General features: G+C 53.1%; 1 pseudogene; it reads right to left on the minus strand.

Annotated features, from left to right (window-relative positions):
* Positions 1-6: 6 nt before the first annotated feature.
* On the minus strand, positions 7-7,324 carry LOC121023074 (neurogenic locus notch homolog protein 4-like; annotated as a pseudogene).
* Positions 7,325-7,419: the final 95 nt, after the last annotated feature.

A 7,419-nucleotide genomic window follows, 5' to 3' on the forward strand; every position in this document is an offset into this window, starting at 1 on the left:
CCTCTAGGGCACAGGTTGCTAAGTGGGTACAGCTCCAGAGCAATGGGCTTAGTCAGGCCCTGGGTGGTAGGTAGTTGAGACACTCTAATGTCTATGACACCCTTGTTTCCTAAGACTGTCCCTTCTCCCTACCCTCCAAAGCTCTCCTGTCTCCCTGAAGGAGAGTCCAAAGACCTTTTCCCTCAGGGGTGCTGGTTGTTAGGGGAGATACTCCATGGCAACAGGTCTTAGAGAGGCTTGAGGCCAGAGCTCTCACAACTCTTAGGAGCCCAGACAGAGGCAGTGCCTTCCTTCCTGGTCCCCATGTTAAATATTGATGCTGCCCTATTCCCCTGGGCTGGAGCCTAGTGTCTTCCACCCCTACTTGGCAATGGTTATCAAGGGTGGAAACTGCCTGGAGCCCGAGGCTGTGGTCACACTGTAACTTAGAGGCCTACCCACCGCCAACCTGAAGTCAGGGTTTTAGGCTCACGTGCAGGCTGGAGGAGTCTCACAGTCGTAGCCATCAAACAGACACTCTGCAGAGTCACACTGTGGGTGGCACTGCCCATCCCGGAAGAGAAGCCAACACCGGGAGTGGGAAGGACAGCCCTTCCAGGGGTCCGGGACACCCAGGGAGCAGTCTCCCCCATCCCAATTTCCTCCAGGGCCACTGCAGCCAGCATCACAGGCCCCATCTCCACCTCTGCCCTCACATCCCTTTGCTCCAGGCCTCTGACACCGGGGCCCTGGAGAGCTGGGAGGGCAGGAGCATCGGAAGGCTGGGGACCCCAGCCCAGGGATCTCTGAGCAACTGCCATTGTGTAGGCATGGAGAAGGAGGGCCACAGCCATGAGGAGCAGGTGGGGTCAGGCAGTCAGGGCCCCCGTAGCCATTGAGGCAGGCACAGTGGGGTGGGAAGCCAGTCTTGGGGGAGTGCAGACACAGGCCGGCGTGGTGGCAGTGGTAGTGGCCACAGGAGGGAGCTCTGTGGTTGCAGGTGGGGCCCTCAAAACCCTGTGGAGAGGAGAGAGAGGTTGGGGAAGGCTCTTGTATTATTCTTCCTACTCCCCCTCAAGCAAACTCTCGGGTTAAGATAACACAGATGGCCCTAGAATCTCATATCTGGAAGGGGCCTCAGAGAACATCAGGTTTATATCAAGTCATTTTATAGATGTTGAAACCATGGCCCATGGTTTTTTCACATAATGACATATTACACAGTGAAAACAGATGAATCACCGCTGTGTGCAACAACGTGGAAGACTAAACACTTAATAGAGTGGTAGTAAATGAATATTATCTTAATCCTTGGACATAGGGTGATAAACTCTCTTTCTCTGGAAGGGGAAGAGGATAGAGGAAGACATAAGTACATGTGAGTCATCGTTACTGTTGCAATTCTTAGGTTAGGTTCCTGGGTATTATGTTGTAAGAATAATAAAAAGAATGCCGTGCACAAACCAATGATGATAGTGTATCATGAACAAAGGCTTAAGATTAACCTGATTTCATGCATCTGAGGTCCACGCGTGCGCACACACACACACACACACATAGGTAAAAGAACTTACCCAAGGTCGCCCAGCTTGACTCTGGGGCCTTACCTTAGGCAGTGCCAATGATTTCTGAAAATCCATTCATGCTAACACCTGATCCTGCCTGCCCCCCTGAACTACTTCTGAGAGCCACTCATCGCCATTAACATGCGCTGGTTCTCATCAATAATTCCCACTCCAGTGCTCCCTAGACTCCCCTCTAGGATCCCACTCAGGCATTCTCACCTGGCACCAGTGTTGGGGGAAACAGAGAAGGCTGCTTTGTGGTTACTTACCTGGAGGCAGTGGCAGGTGAAACCCAGGGGTGGTCCTGCTGTTGTCTCACAAGACCCTCCGTTGGAGCAGGGCTGGCTCTGGCAAGGGTCTGTCTCCACTTCACACCACTGGCCTGTGGTGGGTGGGGTTAGATGTCATACGCTACTTCAGTCATTGCCCCCTTCCTAGCTCATTACTGGGAATTGACCCAGTACTACCTGCACAGGAAGGGATCCTGGGGCATATTCCCTGGGGTGGGGAGGCGGGGGATGGACATGATGACTAGGCTGCCTTGTGGGTGGGGGTTGTCAACTCAGCTGTGCCACAGAGATGCCTACACACACCCTCCCAGGCCTCACCCGTGTATCCAGGCAGACATTGGCAGTGGAAGGCATTGGCCAGGGAGTGGCAGGCTGCAGTGCCTGGGGGGTGGCAGGGCTGGTCCAGACACTCATCTAGTCCCCTTCACAGCGCAGCCCCACAAAACCTGGAGGGCAGGTGCAAGTAGAAGCCCCCAGGTTTGGGTGTGCAGGTCCCATGGTTGTGACAGGGCTGGGATTGACAAGCGTTGGATTCCTTTGAGCAGTTCTGTCCATTGTAGCCTGGTGCACACTGTGGGCAAAGAGGGTCAGACAGGGAACCAATAATCCAGCCCATCTCAACAGTACAGGGGAGCCAGCTCAAGACAGTCTGCCCAATCCCTTCCCTACCTTCCAGTTCAGAGTATCACTCAACTGATCATCCCTCACAGCCCTACGTAGCTTCACCCTTGTATCTCAACTCCATGCTATACCCTTGTTCAATAGTAGGCAATTTAACCACTCCAGCACTCCCAAACCATTTTATGATACAATGCTATTAAACATAGTTCTGTTTTGGGTAAGACCTCCCTCCCTCAATCACACGCCTGACAGCCAGGCTCTGCCATGCTTTCTTAATTAATTTGTAAGTGTTTATTGAATGCCTACTTCGTGCCAGGCACTGTTGTAGGCACTAGGAACATGAAGCAAATTAGAACTCCTCCCTGCTTCCATGACGTTCTCAGTAAAGCAGAGAGACAGCTAGCATTTATTGCATGATTTCTATACATAAGCTCCTAAAACCCTCCCAACAAACTTGTATGTGAATTATCTCGTTTGATTCTCACTTTACAGAAAAGGCAAATGATTCCTGGAAAGACTGCATGACTCGGCTAGCAGGTGGCAGAGCTGGGATTCAGTGCAAATCTGTGACTTCATAACCAGTACCCTTAGCCATTTTCCCATTGTTTACCTTTCTGCTAGTGCGAGAAGGGTCATCGATGAGGTCTGTACCATGTGCTGAGTTCTTGCAAGAGGAAGGAGAGCATGTAAGAATGCAGTACCAGGCTTCAGAAAGGTGGAGCAAAAGGGAATTACAGAGAGTGTGAGGAGTGGCTGGAGGGCTGGGAGAAGCGGGTGAGGGGGTATCTTGGAGATATCAGAGGGAAGGAGTCTCAGGAAAAGGGAGGTAAAGCTGAGTGTTGGGTGAAGGGGTGTTTGCTACTAATTAGTACACTGCTTTTGTGTGTTTGAAAATGGTCATAATAAAAAGTTAAAGAGTAAAATTAAAAAGTTAAAGAGGATGGTTGGGGGATTTGCATCACATCTTTTATCCAAAGTCAGCCTTCTGAGTACAGGCATCAGGCTGCTTGGACTTGAATCCCAGCTTTGCCTCTTCTGCTCAGTGATCTGAACCACCAGGGAGAGGCCCACACCCAGTCTGGAGAGAAGTTAGGGACATTTCCCTGAGGAAGGCACCTCTTGAGCACCGTCCAGTGGAAGTGGGTGGGGAAGGACACTGGAGAGCCAGTATAAGGGGTGTGTAGGGAAGCCAACAGCAGCTGGAGCAGAGAGTAGGAGGGCGAGGATGTGGGGACATGAGACCTAAGAAGCAGGCAAGGCTGGGTCACGCTGGCCTTAGATTTCACTATCAAAGAGCCACGATGGGGCGCCTGGGTGGCTCAGTCAGTTGGGCGTCTGACTTAGGGTCAGGTCATAATCTCGCGGTCTGTGAGTTCTAGCCCCATGTCGGGCTCTGTGCTGACAGCTCAGAGCCTGGAGCCTGCTTTGGATTCTGTGTCTCCCTCGCTCTCTGCCCCTCCCCCGCTCATGCTCTGTCTCTCTCTGTCAAAAATAAATAAACATTAAAAAAAATTTTTTTTTTTTAAAAAAGAGGTGGGCAGCCACTGAAGGGTTTTAAGCAGGGGAGTGACAGGTCAGCTTCACGTTTTCAACAGAGCACCCTGGTAGTGGAGTAAAGGTTGAGCCTATAGGTGGACAAGTGGGGAGGCAGGGACAATAGGAGGGTGCTCCATGTGTGGAGGAGGGTAGAAGGCAGCAAAGGCCTAGACTGAGGCAGTGGGACAAAGGGTGAAGGAGGAAGGACAGAATTGAGAAAGATTTAGGAGGCAAAATGGCATGACTTGGTGGTTGGTTGGGTATGTGCGTAAAGGAAAGGGAAATGAATACATCACTACACGCCCCCTCCACTGCTTTTCCCACATCCACCCACGCTTGTCTCCCCTACTGCTCTCCTCTAGACCGGCTTACCTGGCAGAGATACCCAGTGGGCTGGGCCATGCACGTGGCCCCATGTTGGCAGGGCCTGGACTCACATGGGTTCACCCTGTCCTGACATACGCTGCCTTGGAATCCAGGGGGGGCAGTGGCAGAAATAGGAGGAGCCACTGCCGATGCAGAGACCTCCATTCTGGCACAGGGAAGAAACTTCTGTGCCTGAGAAGAAAGGCAAACAGGGATAGACAAAGCTAAGTTAGGTTCTCGGGGGCCTCAGACACAGAGCAGAGAGGCTCATGGGGATCACTGCCATTCCTGGGGTGGGTGGAGGCCACTTGGAGCCCGAGGAGTCAATAAATTCTGGTGCTGAAGAGGCTAAGACATCAAGATCCCCCTCCTGCCTGTTCTGCCAGAATGGAGAGAGATCCCGCTTGTTAAACTTATTAGAGCATTATAGGCAACTGTATTCTTGGCTTAAAACAAGTCTCAAGGAAGAAAGAACTCAGCGGAAACTTTAGGTGCCTAAGTCTGTCCCCTGAATTGGCATCCTGTGATGTTCTCTCACTGTGATTCCCATCCCCTAACCCCACAGTAGTCTCTTTCCTGAGTTCTGCTCATATTAAATTTTTTTTTCAACGTTTATTTATTTCTGGGACAGAGAGAGACAGAGCATGAACGGGCGAGGGGCAGAGAGAGAGGGAGACACAGAATTGGAAACAGGCTCCAGGCTCTGAGCCATCAGCCCAGAGCCTGACGCGGGGCTCGAAGTCCCGGACCGAGAGATCGTGACCTGGCTGAAGTCGGACGCTTAACCGACTGTGCCACCCAGGCGCCTCACTGCTCATATTAAACCTCATTGGAATGAGGCGGGGGGGTATTCTTTCACAAGGGGGTTGGCATAACATGAAAATGATTGGGAGCAGCAGCTGAGTGAAGTTGGGTTAAGTGTGATCCATTCTAGCTGAGTTATGATGATGGTGACAGAGTTGAGTTGCTTCACATGGAGTTATGTCTCAGGGGTTGTGATAAACTGGAGTCTTGTTGTCCGGGTTGGTTGGTGTTGCTTGAGTTGCTTTGAGCATGGTGATAGGAGGGCTGAGCTATAGAATCAGCAGTAGTGGTTGGTCTGTGTTACTTTGACTCTTAATTGGTTGTTTTGGTCAAAGGTTGTATGTGGATGCCCTTAGGGATCGGGTGGAGAGGGACACCCGTTCTCTCTTCATCTGTTCCCCAGGTGGTCCTTGGGTTAGTACCTTGGCTCAAAACGGCCTTCTGGGAGGAGGACAGGGGAAGGTTGCAGAGAGGCCCGGTCCATCCCTGGAGGCACAGGCACTGGAAGGAGGGCCCAGTCTGGAGGCAGTGGGAATTGTGTGGACAGGGCTTCTGGGCACAGATGTCCACCAGAGTCTGAGGTTTAGGAGAGAGCATGGGGCCAGACTGAGTGTCATGTGTTCAGGCCCAGAGATGGTCTTCTGCCAGCTGCTCAAAATCCTTACCTGTCAAGCTCTCTCCTGAATGGTCTGGGGCCAGGTGATAGCCTCCCTCCCCCACCCCCACATCCCAGAACAGTTCCTGGGATCAGAAATCCTTTCCTCACTTCTACTCCACGCAAACCTCAAGCTAGAGCTCACATCCCAGATTCCACAGCCCCTTTCATGTGGTTACCTTCCCATTCTCCCTGCTCTTCTAGTCCCTGAGACCCTCCCTCTAGAGCCCTTCAGCCACCGCCCTCCTCAGCACACTTGGCTCAGCACCCCTCACCTGGCAGCTGTCTCCTGTGTAGCCAGGGGGGCAGAGGCAGTGGGGACCCTGAGGGCCATCTGGGCAGGTTGCCCTGTTCCTACAGGGGCTGGACAGGACAGAGACAAGGCATGGTGGGAGGCAGTCCCGGCAACCAAAGGGGAGGGAGTGTGTGACGCGGTGATGAGATAGGAAACCAGAAAGGGAGTCATGGTGAAAGGATGTGGGATGTGGAATTCAAGGCAGCCTGGAGCCCCAGAGGAGACGGACAGGAAAGGTGGGAAGGCTGAGGGGCCCCTTCCCTTCCTCTAGGGGTCTTTGCTCACTTGTCTGCACAGCTAGGACGGGTCCTTCCCTCACAGCGTGTGCCTTGGAAGCCCGCAGCACAGAGGCAGGAGGAGGCGCCAGGCCTGTTCACACAGGTACCCCCATTGAGGCACGGGGCTGGAGAGAGGAGGCTGTGAGGGGTTGGGTTCCTTACCCATACGTGGGCTGTGACCTTAGTCACACCCCGCACAGGACATACACGCACTCCCTGCTGCTCCCATCAAAACTGCAGCTCGTGGTGGCCAGTGGATTTTTATCAGACGGCACCAACACACCCTGACCAGTTCCTCCATCCACCTGTGGCCCAGCCCCAGAACATGGTAGGTACTCACCAGAGGCACAGTGGTCAGTGCTTGTCTGGCAGCGGGGCCCAGTGTGGCTCCGAGGGCAGGTGCAGGAATAGCCCCCAGGGCTGGGGCTACAGGAGCCACCGTTGAGACAGGGCCCCGAGTGACAAGCCGTTAGCTCCTCGCTGCAGGTGGGGCCTGAGGGAAATGAGTGGGGTCTGAGAAAGGGCATCCTCTTCTCTCTGTCTTCCTCCACTTATCTCCCCTTCCTTTTCCTCATCCCCATCCCTTTTGTCTTCCATCCAACCTCTTTTCTTTTCTTACCACCTCCTGCATATCGCCTGTGGTCCCTGCAGCACATGCCCAGGTCTCCTTGGTGGTGACCAAGACCCAGAGGCCTAGGACACATGCCTCTACTGGTCTTGCTGTTGATTAGAGGTGGCCAGCCCAGAATGTCTGTGGTTTGGGAAGGGCCTCACCTGTGTAGCCTGTGGGGCAGGTACAGTTGTAGCCCGAGGGCTGGGGGTGGCAGGTCCCCCCATGCGCACAGGGTGTGGAGATGCAGTCTCCTAGCTCTGCTTCACATTCTGGTCCTGTCCATCCCACATCACACACACATGAGGATCTGGTCATAACGAGAAAAAGAAGGGTGTTTTTCTTCTTCTGGTGATTTTTTCTTCTCCCCTCCCCACTCCTCATCATTGGTTAGACCCCTATGACTTTCTTTTTTTTTTT

This window comes from Herpailurus yagouaroundi, unplaced genomic scaffold (assembly GCF_014898765.1).
Source record: "Herpailurus yagouaroundi ecotype Mexico unplaced genomic scaffold, PumYag 504, whole genome shotgun sequence".
In the NCBI taxonomy this organism is placed as follows: domain Eukaryota; kingdom Metazoa; phylum Chordata; class Mammalia; order Carnivora; family Felidae; genus Herpailurus; species Herpailurus yagouaroundi.